Genomic DNA, 21,175 nt, shown 5'->3' on the forward strand with positions numbered 1-21,175 from the left:
CCCCGTGCTAAACCTATTGAATCAAAATCTCAGGCCTAAGACACTAGAATTTACATTGTTAGTAAGCTTTTCAAGTGATTTTTAGGCATACTAAATTGTTTTAACCATTACCATTCTAATTCTTTAAACTTGAATTATTGTATTTATAATTCCATCTTCATCAAAGTAAACTTTTGGTTAGCAAAAACGGTAGAAACCCCCTTATTCAATCAGATTGGGGCCAGTAATAAACAGATAATCACAAATTTAAGTTAGATGGAGGAATCATAAGAAGTATTAGATGTAAGTCCTTAAAACGTAACTTTAATTTAAAAGACATGTGTCAATAAATTTGCCAGAATTTTGATGACAAGGTCAAAGCCTTGCACGGATTCAGAGTGGAGTTTCTTGTGGAAACTATGCCAATGATATGTTGTCATTGATTTCTTGTTCACTTTCTGTGAAGACAACTGGGGTAAAACAATCTGAAATCCTAGATTACACAATTTTTCCCATTTGTTTCTACTTGTCTTGCCAACAGTTAAGCTGACAGAAACTGTTTGAGTTTCTCATTGTTCCAACACATTTAGTTTATTTTTCAGAGAAACAACAATACTACTCTTGTTATTTTCTCAGTTTACATAATATTTATTTATTTATTTATTTTATTTATTTTGAGACGGAGTCTCACTCTGTCACCCAGGCTGGCGTGCAGTGGTGCGATCTCTGCTCACTGCAAGCTCCGCCTCCAGGGTTCATGCCATTCTCCCGCCTCAGCCTCCACAGTAGCTGGGAGTACAGGCGCCCGCCAACACGCACAGCTAATTTTTTTGTATTTTCAGTAGAGACGGGGTTTCACCGTGTTAGCCAGGATGGTCTCGATCTCCTGATCTAGTGATCTGCCCGTCTCAGCCTCTCAACATAATATTTAATTAAATTGCATAACTACAAGAACAAGAACAAATGGCGTAAACATATTTAGGAATGAACACAGCTTCCTCTTAGAAACTATACAATTTCTGTGATGGAAGGAGAAATGTACAGGCATTAAAAGTAGCTCAAAGACTTTCAGTTTGCAGTGGACATCAGTCAATAAGTTGTACAGGGGTGCCAGAAAGTGCTGATTGCAAATCAGTTAAGTGGAGGTCAGTTAAGGCAGCATCCACTGTATCTCAATTTGTAAAGTGAATGTTCTAAAACTGGGTTCACTTTTGCTATAAAGGACAAGATGATAAATATTTTAGGCTTTGCAAACCACAGGGTGTCTATAGCAACCATTCAACTCTACCATTGTAGCAGGAAATCACCATAGATCCATGGATGTGCTGCAATAAAACTTTATTAAAACAGGCAGCTGGGCTGAGGGCCATGTATATATCATGCTGTTTTCAAACAATTTTCTAAGTTGGTAGTTCCCTGCCTTTTTAACAATCAAGGATTACTTTTAATCCTCTCCTCTGATTTTATGTTTCAAAAGCCTTTAAGAAAAATCCACCAAATATGTTTATTTTGTAATTTGGGGGGGGGGGTTCTTATTTTACTAATAAGTAATCAATGATATGTAAAGGCTACCCATTAGGTCAGTATGAAATAATCAACATTATTAACCCTAATGACTCAGTTCTGGAGAGAAATAAAAAGTATTCAACCATATATATATATAACTTAAAATCTGTATAGCTTTTTCTGGTGTAAATATATAACTTTTCGAGATTTTTCAAGTATTAAACACAACTTTTGGGAATCCTCACACCTGGCTCCCTATGATGACATTCAAGAATTCCTTAGGATTCCGGGAATCTTAGAATGGAAGTCACTGCTCTGTAGGAATGAATGAATGAATGAATAAGAAAGGGAAGAAAAAAGAAAGAGCGTGTCTACTAAATGTAAATTAATCATCAAGGAACGTTTATTTTGTTAATAAATTTGTCAACTTTAGGCTGCCAAATCTAACAAGATACCAACATGGCATTCATGGTGATCACACCTCTAGTCAAATTTTATTTTAGTTCATTGACTATACTATTAATATCCTGAAATACTCAAAACTTCTGTCTTAATTCTGTGAATAATTCACTTATTAATCACCCTATACACTACTTAACGAATGGAATGGTGCTTGCAATAAAGATAATTACAGGGCTAAAAGGGTTTTCTTTAGAGGCAGGTTATAGGTTTTTTTGTCTGACTGGAATAAAACAAAATTAATCAATATTTTCTAAACCAGTGGCTTTTGACTTAGTCATCTATTAATATCTATCAATCACTATAACCTCAGTCCTATTTCCTCCATTCTTTTTGCTATCATAAAAACTTGTCCATTTTTTTCCCTGTTAGATCTATATGTTTCTCCTGTTTTCTTTTCATCCAAACAACTGGACATCAACTTAGTACAGATAGTGCAAATGATCCGAACCCTACAGAACTCACTGTTTCCATTTACATAACTTACATAACTGTCAAGCTGAAATCACTCTCAAATTTTTTAATTCAAAATTTTAATTTAATTTAATCCTATTTATTTATTCATTAATTAATTTATTTTGAAAATAATTTTAACTTGTATTTTACATTCAGGGGTACATGTGCCAGTTTGTTACAAGGGTATATCTCATAATGCTGAGTTTTGGGGTATGAATGATCCCATCATCCAGATGCTGATTTGATATGGTTTGACTCTGTGTCCCCACCCAAATCTCATGATGAATTGTAATTCCCAATGTAGGGGGAATGACCTGGTGGGAGGTGATTAGCTCCTGAGGGCAGATTTCCCCCTTTCTATTCTTAGATGGTGAGTTCTCATGAGATCTGATGGCTTAGACATATGGCACATCCACCCTGGCTCACTTGCTCTCCTGCCGCCATGGTAGAACGTGCCTTGCTTCCCCCTTCACCTTCTGCCATGATTATAAGTTTCCTGAAGCCTCCCAGCCATGTTTCCTGTACAGCCTGTGGAACTGTGAGTCAGTTAAACCTCTTTTCTTTATAAACCTCACGTAGTTCTATATAGCAGTGTGAGAACAGATTAATACATGAGCATAGTACCCAGTAGTTAGTTTGTCAAACCTTGCCTTCCTCCTTCTCCCCTCTAGTAGTCCCGGTGTTTATTCTTTCCATCTTTATGTCCATGAGTACCCAGTGTTTAGCTCCCACTTATAAGTGAGATCATGTGGTATTTCGCTTTGTATTCCTGCATTAATTCATTTAGGATAATGGCCTTCAGCTACATCCATGTTGCTTCAAAGGACATGATTTTATTATTTTTATGGTGGCATAGTATTCCATGGTGTGTGAAATGGTTTGGAAGGTGGCCCCTATAAATCTCATCGTGAAATGTGATACTCAGTGTTGGAGGTGCGGCCTGGTAGGAGATGCTTGGGTCATGGGAGTGGATCTCTCATGGCCTGATGCCGTCGTTGTGATAGTGAATTCTTTCAAGATCTGGTTGTGTAAGTGTGTGTGGTACTTACCCACAATCCCATTCTCTCTTGCTCCTGCTCTGACCATGCGATGTGCCTACTCCCTCTTCACCTTCCATCATGAGTAAAAGCTCCCTGGAGACTCCACAGGCACCATGCGGATGCCGTCACCATGCTTCCTGTACAGCCTGCAGAGCAATGAGCCAATTAAATCTCTTTTCCTTATAAATTACCCAGCCTCAGGTATTTCTTCATAGCAATGCAAGAATGGCCTAATAATACAGTGTAGATGTACCACATTGTATGGATGCAATCCACTGTTCATGAGCACCTAGGCTGACTCCATGTCTTTGCTATTGTGAATAGTGCTGCAATGAACATGCAAGTGTATATGTCTTTTTGGTAGAATAAGTGATTTTCTTTGGGCATATACCAGTAACGCAATTGTTGGCTTGAACTGTAATTCTATTTTAAATTATTTGAGAAATTTCCAAACTGCTTTCAACGGTGGCTGAACTAATTTACATTCGCACCAAATATGTGTAAATGTTCCCTTTTCTCTACAGCCTCCCAAGATCTGTTGTTTTTCAATTTTTTAATAGTAGCTATTCTGACTTGTGTAGGATGTTATCTCGTTTTGGTTTTGATTTGCATTTCTCTGATGATTAATGATGTTAAGCCTAATCTTTGCCACCAGAAAACTGGGAAAATACAGTGCTGCTTGTCAAAATAAATTGTTTTACTTTGCTTTAAAAATAATCAATTGAGTAGTATATTTCTTCCAGCAAAGTTAAGAAGTAAACATTTAGAAAGGTACAGTACCTTGCTGTTAAGTCTTCACACAACTATGCCAATCGAACATAAAGGCCACCTTAAACTTTCATTTGAAATGAAAGAGAATTTTTAAGAGGTTAAGGACTAGTAATTTGTTCAAGTCCTGAAGTTAATTTAGCTCAAGTAAATGCAAAGATTTTCCTTTAATTAAAGTCTTTTAAATGAGCACTTTAAAGCATAGTTGGTTTCTCCCTCAAATCTTGTCCAAAGCCACTGTTTTCAACTCAGTATATCAAAGAAGCTTTCAGACATGATTATGAAGCTCTCTCAACTTACCATGTGCTATTTGCAACTTTAGATGGCTATCATTCTGGCTTTTCTACCTTTTAGCAACAATAAGCACACCCTTCCCATTTCTACCCCAACCGGACTTACCCCTCTTTGCATTTAATATATAATTTTTCTCAGAGTGTTCTTACACATCTTTAACTGTAAATATGACAAAAGTACACAGTATAGTACATGTGCCACATGTATAAATATTGTATCTAGTCATACAATTTTCCTTTTAAAAAAGAAATATTTTATTTTCAAAAAGCCAAGACTCTAGGAATCTTTTCTAGCTGCCAGTCATAAAAACATAAATTCCTGGTTAGATTCCCAAATTTGCCTGACCATAAGAACCACTTGTGATACTTGCCAAACACATGTATTCTGAGTCACATCCGTGATCTCCTGAATCAGAATCAGCAGGTGAGAGGCCTGGGAATACACATTTTAAACAAACGTCCACAGTGATTACGATTAGTCAAGCTTGAAAAAAATTTCACTAGGATCTTTATGACTGAATAACCTCACAAACATAGGAAAGTTCCTGCGAAAAATAAGAGCAGAATTTCAGAATTCTGCCTTTGCTGAAAGTGTTTGTTCCCTCCTCCTCTACTCATCAAGACCTGACTGCTTATATAACTCCTCCAAACCACCAACACCTGGGAGGAGTTGAAAATGATTTTAATGAAGAAGAAAAGCTGATGTTTAATTTCAAAACTGACGGTGACAATAGAAGGGAGAGGCATGAATTTATCTTCATTCTAACACGAAGCATTGTATTTGAGTCTACAAACGAAATTGGTTTCATTTTTATTTTTTGTAAGTTTTCGCCAAACTCTATGCATATATAGGGGCTGGGCAAGAAAGAAAGAAATCCAGAAATATGGCATATGCCATCCCTTATTTATTTCGCCATGCGACCAGCCAACAGCTTCTTCACCTAGTCCCTGCTTCAAGCTGACTTTCTGTCTACTTCTCTATTGGAAATGGTGCTTCCCTAAGGACTGCCTCAATGTCAGTTATTCAGAGGCCTTTTTTCCATCTTGTGCTCCTAAACCTGTATGATATTAAATGATATTACTCTTTCTGGAAATTCTCCTTAGCTTTGATTTTATAATTTTATTCTAACTCTGTTTCATTCCTTCTTTTATAGCCTTTCTTTTCTCTATCCCTTTACTGCAGACATGTTGTACGGCTTTGTTCTTGACCTTCTGATCTCTCCACATTCATTCCCTCAGAGCATGTATCCATTTTCTTGGTGTCAGCCTTCTTGACTATCTGGTTATTACCATCATACAACAATGTTGGTGATGAGCATAGCTAACATATCCTAGTCATTTTCCATGTAGGTTATAATAAGCACCCTATATAATTTGTACCATTTAATTCTTCAACCCTAAATGATACTGTTGCTAACCACATTGTATGAGATGAGGAAACAGATTTTCATCAAAACCATGGAAAGCAAACGTGAGGAGCCCCTGTGTGTCTCCTTTGTTAATGCCTCTGGGCATCACGGCATGTGGATTGCGGTGGAATGGGGATTAGGAAGTGCAGCACTGTGAAAACACCAGAAAATACGTTATGATAGTGGTAAGGCCGCTCATCTCTGCACATTGAGATGGTTTTGTTTCTGAATCAGGTTTGAGATGAGCCAATCCTGACTCCAAGGTGCCACCAGGGATCACGAATTTAATAAGATCTTCGTGGATGCTTGGAACCCAACTGGTCTCTGTTTTCTACTTTAGGGAAAGAGCCACAGCTTGAGTGGGGTGGTTTTGGTGTCACATACGCGGTCAATAATACCCACCGTTTTGGTGTCACATACGCGATGAATAATACCCACCTCTGCAGAGGAATCACTGTGGACTACTCTTCGTTTCATCCCATGCTCTTGCGATGGATCCCTCTCACCTGTTTACTGATTTCATTCAAATTCTTCAGCGACCACAGGACCCCGACTTGCCTTCTCTATCCTGGTTCCCATTACTCTGCTTTACAGGCCTGGCCTGCTCCCGGCTCCTCACACCAGCGCTGCATGGCTCCCTCCACGCCTCCGCCCTGTTTCCTCCATCAGACAGAACTAGCTTCCTCCATCTCTATCGGGCAAAAGCCTGCCCAGCGTTCAAGACCCTCCTCAGATGCCGCCTCCACGATTAGGCTTCTTCCTGACCCCTGAGCCTGTAACACGCGCCACCATAACTCTCCACCTCAGCCCACATTCCCACAGCACTCGCGATGTCCGCGGCCCTCAACATGGCGCTTCATTCTATTTTAGGGTATTTCCTGCTTGTTTCCTGCACACACAGTCGCGCGAGGCACAGCCCCGAGTGACCCGCGCACCAGTGGCCCCGCGCTTCCAGCCGCGCCACCGCAGGCCGGCGAGGGCAGCCTGAGCCGCTTCCCGCTCCCACGGGGACCGTCGCCAGCCCGCAGCTCTAGCGGGAGGCGATTCCACAGCGCACCCGGCAGCCCCACCACAGCCCGTACCTGCGGGCTCAGGCGGGCTTTCCTCCCCTCGGGGAGGCGCTAATCCTCAGGGGCTCCTCCAGAGGGAGTCAGGGAGCAGCTGCGTGCGGACATCTTTCGGCCCTCTGCGACCGCCATAGCTCCCCAGCAGAAACGCAGAAGTGGAAATCTCAGCCATTCAGCGTTTGGGTCAAGACGAAGGTGGGTTCTGGACAGACGTACGCTGTCAAGGAGTGTTTACTTCGCCTCCACTTGTGTTCCTCTCCGCCTTGGTGCTGCTGCGGGTCACATACTCGTCCTGAGTCGGCTTCAGCCTCTCCGTGCAGGAGTCTCCCGGAGCCATGGACGAGAACTCTTATGTGAAGTCTACCAAGCTTGTGCTCAAGGGAACCAAGGCGAAGAGGTGGGTCCTGCAGCTCCGGTGGGAGCCTCCTCAGTTCTTTTCGGACGCACTCCACCCCCGCGAATCCGGTAGAAGTCGTGGCCCGGAGAGCCGGCTTTGTGGCCTCCCAGGCTTCGCCCTGGCCCCCATCCAGACTGGACAGAGGCAGGACCGCGGTTCCTGGCGCCTGTGCAGAGAGGAGCAGTCTCCCGTGCGGACGACCCTGGAAACAGGACAGACGGGCGGGTGACCCGTGGCCCCGTACCCACGAGTTTGGGTCCCCTGAGGCATCTCTCCAGGCCTCTGCCTGGTGGTCTGTGTTAGTCTGATCTCGTAGTTCATGATAATAACTTCCTTTGTTAGGGATGATTATTTTCTCCATTGTCTCTTCCTGGAAAAATTATTGATTAATTTTTTCTAAGCTAATATGTAGAGTGAAACCAGGATGAATCACACAGTGGTTGAGGTGTATATGGGCTTTGATAGGGATGTGGGCTCGAACCTGCACTCTGTCATTTACTAATTTTGTAATTTGTGGCAAATTGGTTAATATGTCTGAACTTCCATTTACTCATTAACAGATCAAATATCTTTGAACCTCCGTTTACACATTTATACTTTCAGACCATTTTTTATACCTTTAGAAGACTGTGAGGATTAAATGAGAGAACATATATGCAGTAAATAAATTGAGCCAAATGTGAGGAGGAGGTCGTAGTGGTAATTTATTAGCTCTTTAGGAGAAAAATACCTGTGCACTCATATCCCCGCTTCTTTTATACCTGGCAGATTTGCCCGAGGTTGACTGTACATAGAAATATTGAGCATTTCCTCCTGGTCTCCGTGATAAACAGAGGTTTTGATATTTTTAGACGAGATGGAAAGAAAGTATGAAGGAGTGAGCTGAAGCCACTGCCCTTGAGAACCCTCTCAAGGAGTCTGGGCTCATGAAGATGCCAGAATAAGTGGCAGGTATGTTCTGAATGAATCTGAGATTTTACTCTGTGAATTTCCTGTGAGGAGTGGTGAGTTATCTTCTGAAAACTTTATGATGAAAATGCAGACAAGAGTGTCTTAAGATTATCGTAATGATCATAATTAATGCTTATATAGCACTTTCAGTGTGCCAAGAAATTGTTGTAGGCACTTTGCACATTAACATTTTTCAAATCGCTCTTGATTTTTTATTTTTTTATTGCGACGTAATTCGTAATTATAAAATTCACCCTTTTGTACAGTCAGTGGTTTTTAGTATATATTCATGAGGTTCACCACTGTCTAGTTGCTGAGCATTTTCGTCATCTCAGAAGGAAATCTCTTCCTACCCATTAAAGCAGTCACATCCCATCCTCTCCCTCTCCTAGTCTTTGGCAACCACTAGTCTACTATGTATGTGAAATTGCCTATTCTGAATATTTCCTAAGAAATCATGCAACATGTGGCCTTTTGTATATGGCTTCTTTCACTTATAATATTCTTGAGGTCCATCATTGTTGTAGCACTTGTTCCTTTTTATGGCTGCGTAGTAGTCCATTTTATGGATGTAACACTTTGTTCATCCATTCGTCAGTTGATGAAAATTTAGGTTGTTTCCCCTTTTTGACTATTTTGACTGATGCTAGTGTGAATATTCTTATGTAAGTATTTTTGAGGGCATATGTTTTCATTTCCCTTGGGTATACATACTTAGGAGTAAAATTGCTGGGTCATATGGTAACTCTAACATTTTGAGGAACCACAAACTGTTTCCTGTAGATGCTGCACCATTTTACATTTCCACCAGCAATGTGTGAAGATGCATATTACCTCTTAATCCTCACAATAGCCTTAAGGGTTAAGTTATTATCCTAATTTTTTAAGTGGAGAAACTGACTCACAGAGAGATTCAGTACCTTTTCCAAAAATCGCAGAGCTAAGAAGTGACAGAATCAGGATTTAAAATCTGGCAGTGTGGCTCTACAATCTGCGTTGAACTTTAACATAATATGTACAAAGCCTGAAGCAAATTCTCAGTACTGTATTTAAGAGGGCATAGCAATGTAAGTCTTCCTAAGTCAATAATTTATAAATGAAACAGCTTAAAAGACTTCCAAGTTTCAATCTTATGATATTTATTTATCACACAAATCAATATACCTAAACTCATCTATATAAATTATGTCCTGTAGTAAGAAGAAAAAGAGCAAAGATAATAAGAGAAAATGAGAAGAAGATGAAGAAACCCAGCTTGATATTGTTGGTGAGTCAGTTTTCAGTGCTCTATTCTGAAAAAATTAACATTTCTTGAGATCTCATTGAAAATATTTTCCTAGTTAGAAATTTATGATGTATTCATATTTGTCTTAAAGTGCTTAAATATTACCTACAGTTGTGAATTCCATTTATTCTTTAGCACAGTAGATGCTATTGATGCCTCTACTTCATTGTCAGAACAGAGCACAGGAGAGAGGAATTACAACTCTCTGACTTAGTAGGCACCATTAGACTGCTTAGTAGCTGGAGATTCTGATACATAATTTTAAAGGCTTAATGTAAATGTTATTCAACCAAATATATTTTACAAGTTGTTGTCTTTGAACATGTATACATTTTAGTTATAGAAGTCAGTTGTCTCTTAAACGATGTATCTTCACAGGAAAAATCATTATTTTGTCAACTCTAAAATGAATGAAAATTTTAAATAAATATCAGGGTAGCCTGTAAATGATACTAGAAATAAACTGATCCAAACACATTTAACCAGCCTATTTTCCATTTAGTTGTTTCCATACTTTTTTTTCTCTTTTAAAACTTGGCAAGTTACATTTTGAATCTTCATAAATTATGGTAGCTTAAAAAATATATAAAATATGGAATGGTATAAAGCTACTGTTCTGGAAGAATCATTGCTTTTGAAATGGCAAATCAATAATTCTAAAATTAGGGTAAATATCTAGGGTAGATATGTAGATGTGGAATTGCTGTGTCAAAGGATAGGTGAATGTTTAACTATGTAAGAAACTGCCAAAAATTTTCTAAAGTGGTTGTGCCATTTTACCCTCCCACCAAGAATGAATTAGTGCTCCAGTTACATCCTTGCCAAGAGTTGATGGTGTTATCAGTCTTTTCTCCCAGTCTGAGTTTTATCTTTTCAGTTTCTTAATGGTGGTTTTCAGATGGACAGCATTATTTTTTTTTTTTTTTTTTTGAGATGGAGTCTCGCTCTGTCGCCCAGGCTGGAGGGCAGTGGCGTGATCTCGGTTCACTGCAAGCTCCACCTCCCAGGTTCTTGCCATTCTCCTGCTTCAGCCTCCCAAGTAGCTGGAACTACAGGCACCCGCCACCACGCCCAGCTAATTTTTTGTGTTTTTAGTAGCGACATGGTTTTACCATGTTAGCCAGGATGGTCAGAAGCTTTTAATTTTTATAAAGCTTAATTTATTTTTTTCTTTTATGGTTACTGCCTTATCTCTTTGATCTAAGAGATCTTTGATTATCCCAAAGTCAGGAAAATATTGTACATTGTCTTTTAGAGGCATCATAGCTTTAGTTTTTACATTAAATCAGTCATTAATCTCAAATTAATTTTTGGCATGGTGTGAGTTTGGTTTCAAGATTTACTTTTTTTTTTTTTTAACATCATGATAGACATTTGTGCCAGCACCACTGGTGTTTCCTTTTTCCATTAATCCAGTCTTGTATCTTCATAAAAAATCAATTACCTTTCTATGTATTGGTCTATTTCTGGACTGTGTTCTATCGATTGTCTGTTTTTCTGTTGGTATATTTCTCTTGATTGTTATAATTTCATGAAGTCTTGAGATCAGGTAGTGTGTGTCCTCCAACTTTGTACTTGCTATTAGTTTATTAATTTCTACAGTGAAGCCTGTTGGATTTTCTCAGATTTTGTATTGAGTCCAGAACATTTGAGGGAGAATCAACATCTTAATATTGGGCCTCAATATTTCATAATTTTCAATGTAGCAGTCTTGCATGCCTGTTTAAAAATTTATTCTTAAGTGTTTTATAATTTTGCACTACTGTCAATACAACTTTTGAATTTGATTTTCCAGTTTTTTGCTGTCAGTATATAGATATGCAGTTGATTTTTGTATAGTGACGTTGTAGTCTGATAAGCCTGTTTCACTTATTACTTCTAGTGCTTTGTTTATATAGAAAACTAAGAAATTTGCAATTATGTTTCCTGTGACTATCGTTTTACTTCTTTGTTTCTAATCCTTATGTCTTGTCTTGCTTTTTATTGGTTATTATACTGTCCAGCACTTCCATAGTGTTGAACAGAAGTCACGAGAATGCGCATAATTGCATTTTTTCCAAGCTTAGGCAGAAAGCTTTCAGTAGTCCACCATATGGTGTGATGTCTATAGGATCTGCAGAGAAAACCTTTATCAAAATGAAGACATTCCTTTTAAACTTTGTTTCTTGGGAGTTTTTATCATAACGATGTTTAATGCTGTCAAATGCCTCTTTCTGTATCTGTTGAGATGATTATACAAATTTCTTCATTCTGCCAATGAATTACATTGGTTTCATTTTCAACTTTTAAACTAACTTTACATCCCTGAGATAAACCCCACTTGGTTGTGGTGCATTGTCCTTTGGAATATTGCTAGAGTTAACTTCTAGGTGTTTTTTTTTTTTTTTTTAAGATTTCTATATTGGGGTTGATGGGAGATATTGGACTTTTGTATCCTTTTCTTGTAATGTCTTTATTTGATTTTGGTGTCAAGTGATATTGGGTGTCATAAAATTAGATGGGAAGTGCTGTCTCCTTCCCTGTTTTTGGAAATAGCTGTGTAACATGGGTATGATTTCTTCTTTACATGTTTGATAGGATTTACCAGTGAGGTCATCTGAACCTAGAGGGTTTGGTTTGGTTTGGTTTTAGTTTTTTGTGGGAGAATTAAGATTTTTTAAGAGATATTTTCAGATTTTTCTGTTGTCAGTTTCGGTAATTTGTGTCTTTTAGGAAAATTTCCTTTCATCCAAGTTGTTGGATTTATTGGCATAAAATTGTTCAGAATATTCCTTTAATATCCTTTTAATGCCTGTAGAATCTAATCTGTATTGCAGTCTCTTCATATTGGTAATTTGTGTTTTTTGTGTTTTTTCCTGGATCAGTCAGTCTAGCTGGAGGTTTATCAATTCTTTATAAGATCACTTATTTTAGATCATTAATGATCTTTTAGTACAGGGGTATGCAATCTTTTAGCTTCCCTGGACCACAATTGAAGGAGAAGAACTGTCTTGGGCCACACATAGAATACAATAACGATAAGCTGATGAGCCAAAAGAAAAGGAAAAGCAAAAAAATCTCATAATGTTTCAAGAAAGTTTATGAATTTGTGTTGGGCTGCATTCAAAGCTGGCCTGTATCACATGCAGCCCTCAGATTGGACAAGCCTGTTTCAGTATTACTTATTTTCTCTTTTTTTCATTTTCTATTTCATTTATTTTTAGTCTTTTTTCTCCTCCCTTTAACTTATTTTCAGTTTACTTTGCTCTTGTTTTATTGCTTCTTAAGAAGGGAGTTAGATCTCTTCATTCCACTTTAGTTTTAGTTACAGTCAACACATTTTGTTTTCATTTTCAATCCATTCAAAATATTATCTAGTTTTCCTTGTGATTTTTCTTTTCGTGGACACTTGAGTTATTTAAAAGTGTATTGTTTTTTATTTCTACTACATAGAGATATTATAGGTATGTTATTGTTGCTGATTTCTAATTCATTTATAGTATAGTTGGAGAATATACTTTCTTAGTGAATTTCCATGTACACTTGAAAAGAATGTGTATTCTGCAGATGTTGGTTCAGGGGTTTTTTGTTTTTTTTTTTTTTTGGAGATGAAGTCTCGCCCTGTTGCCCAGCAGGCTGGAGTGCAGTGGCGCAATCTAGGCCCCACTGCAGCCTCCACCTCTCTGGTTCAAGTGATTCTCCTGCCTCAGCCTCCGGAGGAGCTGGAATTACAGGCACCTGCCACCACGCCTGGCTAATTTTTTATATTTTTAATAGAGGCGGGGATTCACCACGTTGGCCAAGCTGGTCTCAAACTCCTGACTTCAGGAGACCCACCCACCTCGGCCTTCCAAAGTGCTGGGTTTACGGACGTGAGCCGTGGCGCCTGGTGGTTCAGTGTTCTTTAGATGTCAGTTAGATGAACTAGTGGAGCTTGTGACTGCACATCTTCTGGGTCCTTACTGATTTTTTACTCATCCTGCTATGTATTCCCAGTTATGTTAAAATCTCCAGCTGTAATTCTAGATCTGTCTACTTGAGCAGTTTTTGCTTAAAGTATTTTGAAGCTGTCATGTGTACACATTTAGGATTTTTAAGTCTTCCTCATGAATTCAGTCTTTCATTTTCATAACATTTTAACCTTTATTTCTGTTAAATGTCTTAATGCCTAGTTAAATTATTTGACGACCCTTTTGCTCCTGTCAAGCCTGGGCCTTTGTTAGTTTGTGCTTATTTATTAGGTTTTTGCCTGTAGACTTAGACAGTGACTCTTACTCTAGGAAAGGCTCATACTCATGGGCCTCTGTCACATGTTCTAGGTATACTTGGTGAGTTCTCGCCACTCTGCTGTGTCCCAAATTTGTGTGATCTCTGGCATCTCCAGTCAGCCCTCAGAAGTGCCAGCCACTCTGTATAGGCCTTGTGGAGCCTGCCTACTGTATGCACTCCCCCCAGCCCTTGGCCCCAGACCTGCAGAGAACTTTTGCATACACTTTTGAGGCCTCACCTGTATGTAGTTCCTTCTTCTCCTGTACCTTATTCTATAAACTCCAAACATGTTAGCACTGCAAGACTCTCAGCTTAATGACAGTGACATTGCCTCATTTTTAGAGGTCTCTACCTCTCTCTGTGTGGTCAAGAAACTGCCATTGGGCAGAAAACAGAAGTGTGTGTGAGATTTGCTTCCTGTGTTTTCCTGTTCTCAAATATCACAGTCCCGTTCTGCCTGTGTTCCAATCCCCAAAAAGAGTTTTCTCAAATATTCTATCCAGTTTCAGTTTTCTCATTGGTCATCGTGGGAGGGCAAGTCCATCTCGGCTGGAAGAGGAAGTCCTTCTGCGTCTTTTTCTCTTTGTCCTTCCACCTTCTTTTGCATTGTGGATTTTCTAAACTTGCCGTATAAGTAAGCATGTGTCTATCTGTGAAGGGAAAGAAAAAAACCTTTTAATTTTTTAAAGCTGTTCTGTTGGTTGCTCACAGGGATCTGAAGGGATTGGTAAATAGGATGAAAGAAATTCTGCCTTTCACATGGAGAATCCCATGTGTGACATTCATAAAAATGAGCATGTCTGTAAGCAAAGAGTTTCACTGAGTTCTGCTAGATTCAGAAGCAATTGAACTTACAACATCGTAGTTTGCAAAACGCAGATTTGATTTACCCAGGAACTAAAGCTAAGTAAGCTATGGGTTAATAGAAGTTCTGTGAAGGGTACTTAGACTACAGTAAGATTGGGGAAGAAAATTCCATTACAAAATCTAAGATATATCATTCCTTTGTGCCAAGCAAATAATGAAGGCAGAGATTTAAAGAGGCCCTTAGCACAGAAGCACTGAGTTAGTCAGAAGGCGAGGTGAGCTGTCACACAGCCTTGATGCTAGAATGAGGGTGCCCTGGTAGTATCTTCTCAGCCATGACACTGGTGCATCAGGCCATTTTTTTTTTTTTTTTTTGAGACAGGCTCTTGCTTTGTTGCTCAGGCTGGAGTGCAGTGACGTGATCATGGCTCAGTGCACGCTCAACCTCATAGACTCAAGCAATCCTCTCATCTAGGACTCCCGAGTAGCTGGGACCACAGTCTTGTACCAACATACCCAGCTAATTTCTTAATTTTTTTGTAAAGGTGGGGGTCTCCTTTTGTTACCTAGGCTGATTTTGAACTCCTGGGCTTAAGTGATTCTCCTGCTTCCACCTCTCAAAGTGCTAGATTACAGGCATGCCAGACATATGTAAACATTCTAAACTATGTGAAAATATGTGAAAAGCTTTATTATGCCTTGTGAGACAACACAGCGGGAATATTTCACAATCTGCCTAAAGTTTAAAGGGAAATAACTTTAAGCATGTGTCTAAATAGCAAGTAATGTTTTAGAGCGGATTCTCTTAAATTCAGCTTGGGCGTCTGCAGCATATACACAGCTTGAGCAGTAACCTGACATAGAGACAGGCAACTTCAGTGCCCACTGTTCTTAGGATCCACTGCTTTTTCACAGCTAAAACCCCCGAGTGGCACTGTTAAGTATTATGTTATGTTACTTTAGTCGTTAAACATATAAGCATACCTCCAAAGGTTGAATGTAGGCCACTTGCAGAAAATAGGTAGAATGCTCACATTTAATTCTTGATGATAGTGTGTTTAGCTTTCTTATTCTTTGAAATCTCATTGAGAAAAAATACTGGCATCTGCTCAAAGTAATTTCTTTTTCAGTTGACAATATTGTAAGTAATGTTATTGTATCAATTCCCTACTTGGACAGAGTGTGAAAATTTTGAGGAGTTTGTCTGCCAGAAATTTCTTCTTCATTTGCAAAACATTAATAAGATATTATATTTAAATGATTTTATTTAATATTAAGTGTACTTGGTGAATGTGGCATAGAACATAAAAAGTAAAACTAATTTAAAATTATTAACTATTACATTTATAAGAAAGACTTGCTAATCATAACACTGTTCATAATGATTCAGAATAAAGCATTATTTCTTTTACTGAAAACAATTGTAGCTATAACTCAATCATCTAAATTGTCATTAGTTTTATTGCTTTCTAATCGTCTTTAGATGAAATTTTAATTTTGATTAATTTTGTTTTTCTCCATTGGTTTTGTGTGTGTGTGGAGGTAAAATACACAGAATATAGAATTTGCCAGTTTTTCTATTTTCACGTGTACACTTCAGTGGCATTTAAATGCATGCACCATTTTACCTTCCCACCAGCATTGCAGAGGGTTTCAGTTTCTCCACATCCTGCCCAACATTTGTTTTTCTGGTTTTCTTGGTTTCTGTTTTTTGGTTTTTGTTTGTTTTGATAATAGCATTCTAATGGGTGTGAAGTGGTATTGCATTATGGTTTTGATTTATATTTCCCTAGTGACTAGTGATGTTGAGCATCTTTTCGAGTGCTTATTGGCCATTTGTATATCATCTTTGGAGCAATGTCCGTGTATATCCTTTGCCCAGTTTTGAATTGTGGTGTTTGTCTTTTTGGAGTTCTCTATATAGTCTGGATATTAATTCCTTACAATGTATGTAGTTTACAAATATTTTCTCCATTCTCTGGATTGCCTTTTACTCTGTTGACAGTGGCTCTTGATGCACAGAAGTTTTTAATTCTGATGAAGTCCAGTTTGTCTATGTTTTCTTTTGTTGCCTGTGCCTTTGATGCTCTATATAAGAAATCATTGCCAAATTCATTGTCGTGAAGCTTTTCCCATTTTCTTCTAAAAGTTTTCTAACTTTAGCTCTTACATTTAGGTCTTTGGTCTATTTTAAGTTACTTTTTGTATTTGGTGTTAGATAAGGGTCCAACTTCATTTTAGCTAAAATTTTATGTATTTTAAAATTGATTATGAAAATCATGAAATGTTTAGTTGAATAGAAAATTTTGTGCAGTGGAATTAACTGAATCTTTAAAACCTTTTTATTATGGTGATATCCAAGCTAATCCATACATAGAAGAATATAATGGATCCCCATGTGCCCAGGCCCCAGCATTAATTATCAATATTTTGCCAATCTCATTTCATTTACTTAATCACCCACACACACATTTTTTCGTAGAAAATTTTAAGTAAAATCACAGATATTATGTCATTTTACCCATAAGTACATAAATGTACATTTCTTAACGTGGTATGTATTTCTCTCATCACCTGTTTTGTTCTTTATTTTTATACATTATAGTATGTCATTATCAGACCTTGTAAAATTAACAAGAATTCCTTAATATGTAATATCCAGTTGATGATTGACTCATTTCTACTCTAGTTAAAGTACAATTTAGGAGGAGGTTTGAGGATATTTTTTAACATTAAGATATAAACTTTTATAACAACTGTTAAAATAATTTTTGCTAGAGTCTAATATTTCTATTGGAAAATCGGAATTTAGTATACATAGACACAGATTCTGCTCATTTTGCTTTCAATCTAAAATCATAGTTAAGATTACTGGCCAGGCGCCATGGCTCACACCTGTAATCCCAGCACTTTGGGAGGCAGAGGCGGGTGGATCACGAGGTCAGGAGTTCAAGACCAGCCGGGCCAATGTGGTGAAACCCCGTCTCTACTGAAAATACAAAAAAAATTATTCAGGCATGGTGGCAGGCTCTTGTAACCCCAGCTACTCGGGAAGCTGAGGCAGAGAGTTGTTTGAACCCGGGAGGCAGAGGTAGCAATAAGCGAAGATCACGTCACTGCACTCCAGCCTGGGTGAAAGACTGAGACTCCGTCTCAAAAAAAAAAAAAGATTACTACGCTAGAAAGTCTTCCTGTAGAGGCATTTTTAAGAAACATTATGATAGACATTGCCTCTGGAAAGCAGGCATGAATAGATGGCTGGGGTCTTTCAGGAGAGTGACCGTTCTCCATATATCAATTTGTATCTTACATGTTGTCTTTTGTTTTGTTTTGGTCTTTTTCTGAGACAGGACCTTGCTCTGTCACTCAGGCTAGAGTGCAGTGGCGTGATCATAGCTCACTATAACCTTGAACTCCTGGGCTCAACTGATTCTCTTTTCCAGCTCCCCGAGTAGCTGGGATTACAGGCATGCACCCCCATGGCTGGCTGTATGTTGCTATTTTGTATTTTAAAAACCTAATTCTGACTGTGCTGGTAGTTGCATGAATCTGTGCACATACATGCATATACATGTAAAACTGGTGAAATCTGAATAAGCTTCATGGATTATATCAATGTCAGTTTCCTGATTCTAACAGTGTATGATACTTATGCAAGATGTCATCATTGAGACAAAGCGAGTAAAGGATATGTGAGATCTTTGTATTATTTCTTATGACTGAAAATAAAAAGTTTTTAAAACTAAGTTATAATAACAAAGAACTCTGTGTCAAAACTAAAATATAAAGTTGAAATATCAATTTTATTTTTTAGGAATCTGGTGGACAGTAAAAAACTTTGGCGAAATTTCAGGAACCATAGCCATTGAAATGGATGAGGGAACCTATATACAAGCACTTAACAATGGTCTTTTTACCCTGGGAGCTCCACACAAAGAAGGTTTGTGTCTGGAAGGGAAGATCCTGCCGCAAGTGTAGATTTTAGGACATTCATTCACTTAGGCCAAACTCTAACTAGTCTCAAATATTTTCCAAAGGAATGGAACCATTGAATTTGACTCTTCCATTATTTTTTAATTCCTTAATATTTACCAGCCATTGGCAAGTCCCTCTTTCTAACATAAGCATTTGAAAACATTCCATGTAGTTCCAGAAGAGTATCTTTGGAAATCAAAACAACATGAATAATTAAAATAGTAAGTGGAAAGAAAAAAGGAAACATATTTGAGTCAAACATGTTTGAATTTCTTTTTTATTCAGACCTGTTACCAAAACTAACCTGGGTGCATTTAACAATTTGAAGTTTGCTCATTTTCTTTAGTCCATTAGAGGAAACACTAATGAGATACAAAGTAATTAGTAGATAAAAAGCAGTATCATTTGGTCAGCAAGGCCATCCATTAAATAAATGAAAGCATTTAGCTTTTTAAATGTGCTTATTTATGACTGTATTTTAAAACATAAAGAGAAGCTATCTCGAAAGTTATTAAATAAGCATTAATCACCCTGTCTTACTCAGTGTATAAAATTAACACTGTAGTTAAAAGAAGGTAAAATAGATCTTGATTCCAAAGATACAGTATTACAGTGACATCAGTATATCTGAATATTCTTACATTTTAATGCAGAAGAAAATAACCACATTTTTTAAAGCAAAATAATGTCTTTATATTTACAGCAAATGTCAAATTTATTTTCAAATGTTTTTTCTCCAATAATTGATGAGGGCCCTAGTCCTCCAGAGCAGTTTATGGCTGTCAAATTATCTGATTCCAGGTGAGCTTATTTTGTAATATAATTAGTAACTAGTTATTTTAAAAATTTAATTGTATTCATTAAAAATTTTAGTATCTGTCTTAAGCCCACAGTAATTTTGATATAAAAAACAAAATAGCTTTTTTGAAAAGTAGATTTTGTGATCTACTTTTAATGGATTTCCTATCAATATATAATGCTAGGCTGGAAAAAAGATCTGTAAGTTAAAAAATGAAGATTAATAATTTCACACACCAAATGAGATAGATTAAAAAATAAATCAAATAGTACAAAACCTGGTTCACTGTTGCTATGATATTTAAACTCACTGTTTGGAAGTCTAAAGACAAACAGGAAGACTAAAAAAAGGAATATTGTTGAAACCAGCAGAGAATGTTACAGCATTGTAACAACCAAAAGAATATATTTACTCACTATTTTTACAGTCATTTTATAAAATAACCTTTTTTATTTTCTCCTTGTGCAGAAGTATTGAATGATTCTTTAGGTACAAGATACTGAAAGTGAATTTACATATTTTAGTAATTGGTTACATCAACATGATAATGATTTCCATTATATAATCATTAATGTATAAAGGAGTAAAATTCAATTCTGGCATCCGAGGAGATTCTTGGTAAGGTGAAAGAAATCATAATTTTAAAAAATCACATTAAGATGATTATTTCTATACTTTCTTTGAAAGTCTGATAAGTAGGGTGAAAGACAAAGAATAAAAGCAGAGGAAGAAAAAATTCATTAGTTTTAAACTGCTTTATAATTATAAACAAAAAAAGATTATAAAGAAAGTTAACTGACAAATGAGGAAAATATTTGCAACAACCTTAATAGGCAGTGAGATTTTACTCTTCATATGTATCTTGTATAGAATTCATAGCACTGAAGACCCCAGTAGAAAAATTGCGAACAATCAGATCTGAATAGAAAAATGAACAAGGGACATTACCAGATAATCTAGAAACTAAAAAGGAAAGGAAAAAAAAAAAGCAATTGTTGTTCTAGTTAACTACTAAAATGCAAATTAATAGGATACTGTTTTTTTCCCATATCAGGTTTTCAAGTATTTTCTTAGAGTCATAATTTAAAAAAAAAAAATCCATGATACAAAACATACTCTGTTAATTTGAGGTAAGAATGTAAATGGAAGCAGCATTTTCTGGAAAACAGTTTGATGACATAAGAACTTTATAGTTTATACCCTTCGATCCAATTATTTCTAGGAATTTTTTCTAAGGATAAATCAGTTTTATGTACAGAATAGATGTAAATAGAACTATTTGTGATAAGAGAAAAAGTAAGTTTTAGTAATTTATTATTGAACTCATAACTAAAGAGGTATAATTGAAGAATGATGAATTTTGAATATATTTGTTACGTAATATATAAGGTACAATGTTTATATTAAAACAGCAAATTATAAAACTAAATTTAAAACTGTGCACACCACCATGCCCAGCTAACTTTTTAAATTTTTTGTAGAGATGGAGTCTCACTCTGTTGTCCAGGCTGATCTTGAACTTCTTGCCTCAAGCAATTCTCCCATTGCCTTCCCAAAACACAGAGATTACAGGAGTGAGTCACCACTCAGCCACATGCATCTTTTGAACACTTGGAATATGTCCAGTCTGAAACTTTAGATATGTACACACCCACACACATACACATGTCCTGTTTTGATGTTCTATAATTAATTTTCTCTCAGTTTTTAACTTTTATCTATCTTATTAATGTATA

The 21,175-nt window shown here is 37.2% G+C and overlaps 1 protein-coding gene and 1 long non-coding RNA gene across 4 annotated transcripts in view; one reads left to right on the forward strand and one right to left on the reverse strand.

Moving 5' to 3' along the window:
* The window catches only part of LOC129053902 (protein FRG1B-like), a 255,490-nt gene that overhangs the window by 165,082 nt on the left and 69,233 nt on the right, over positions 1-21,175 (reverse strand). The gene's annotated exons all lie outside the window — the stretch shown is intronic.
* LOC129053901 (uncharacterized) lies at positions 7,234-21,170 on the forward strand. 3 transcript variants are annotated; one of them, XR_010137531.1, is made up of 5 exons: positions 7,234-7,374; positions 8,143-8,325; positions 9,522-9,592; positions 18,480-18,605; positions 20,921-21,170. It is a non-coding gene; the product is annotated as an uncharacterized LOC129053901 (long non-coding RNA). The 3 variants fall into 3 exon arrangements; XR_010137532.1 differs by lacking the exon at positions 20,921-21,170 and adding an exon at positions 19,344-20,391; XR_010137530.1 differs by lacking the exon at positions 20,921-21,170 and having other exon boundaries at positions 18,480-19,023.

This window comes from Pongo abelii, chromosome 17 (genome assembly GCF_028885655.2).
Source record: "Pongo abelii isolate AG06213 chromosome 17, NHGRI_mPonAbe1-v2.0_pri, whole genome shotgun sequence".
NCBI classification, from domain to species: domain Eukaryota; kingdom Metazoa; phylum Chordata; class Mammalia; order Primates; family Hominidae; genus Pongo; species Pongo abelii.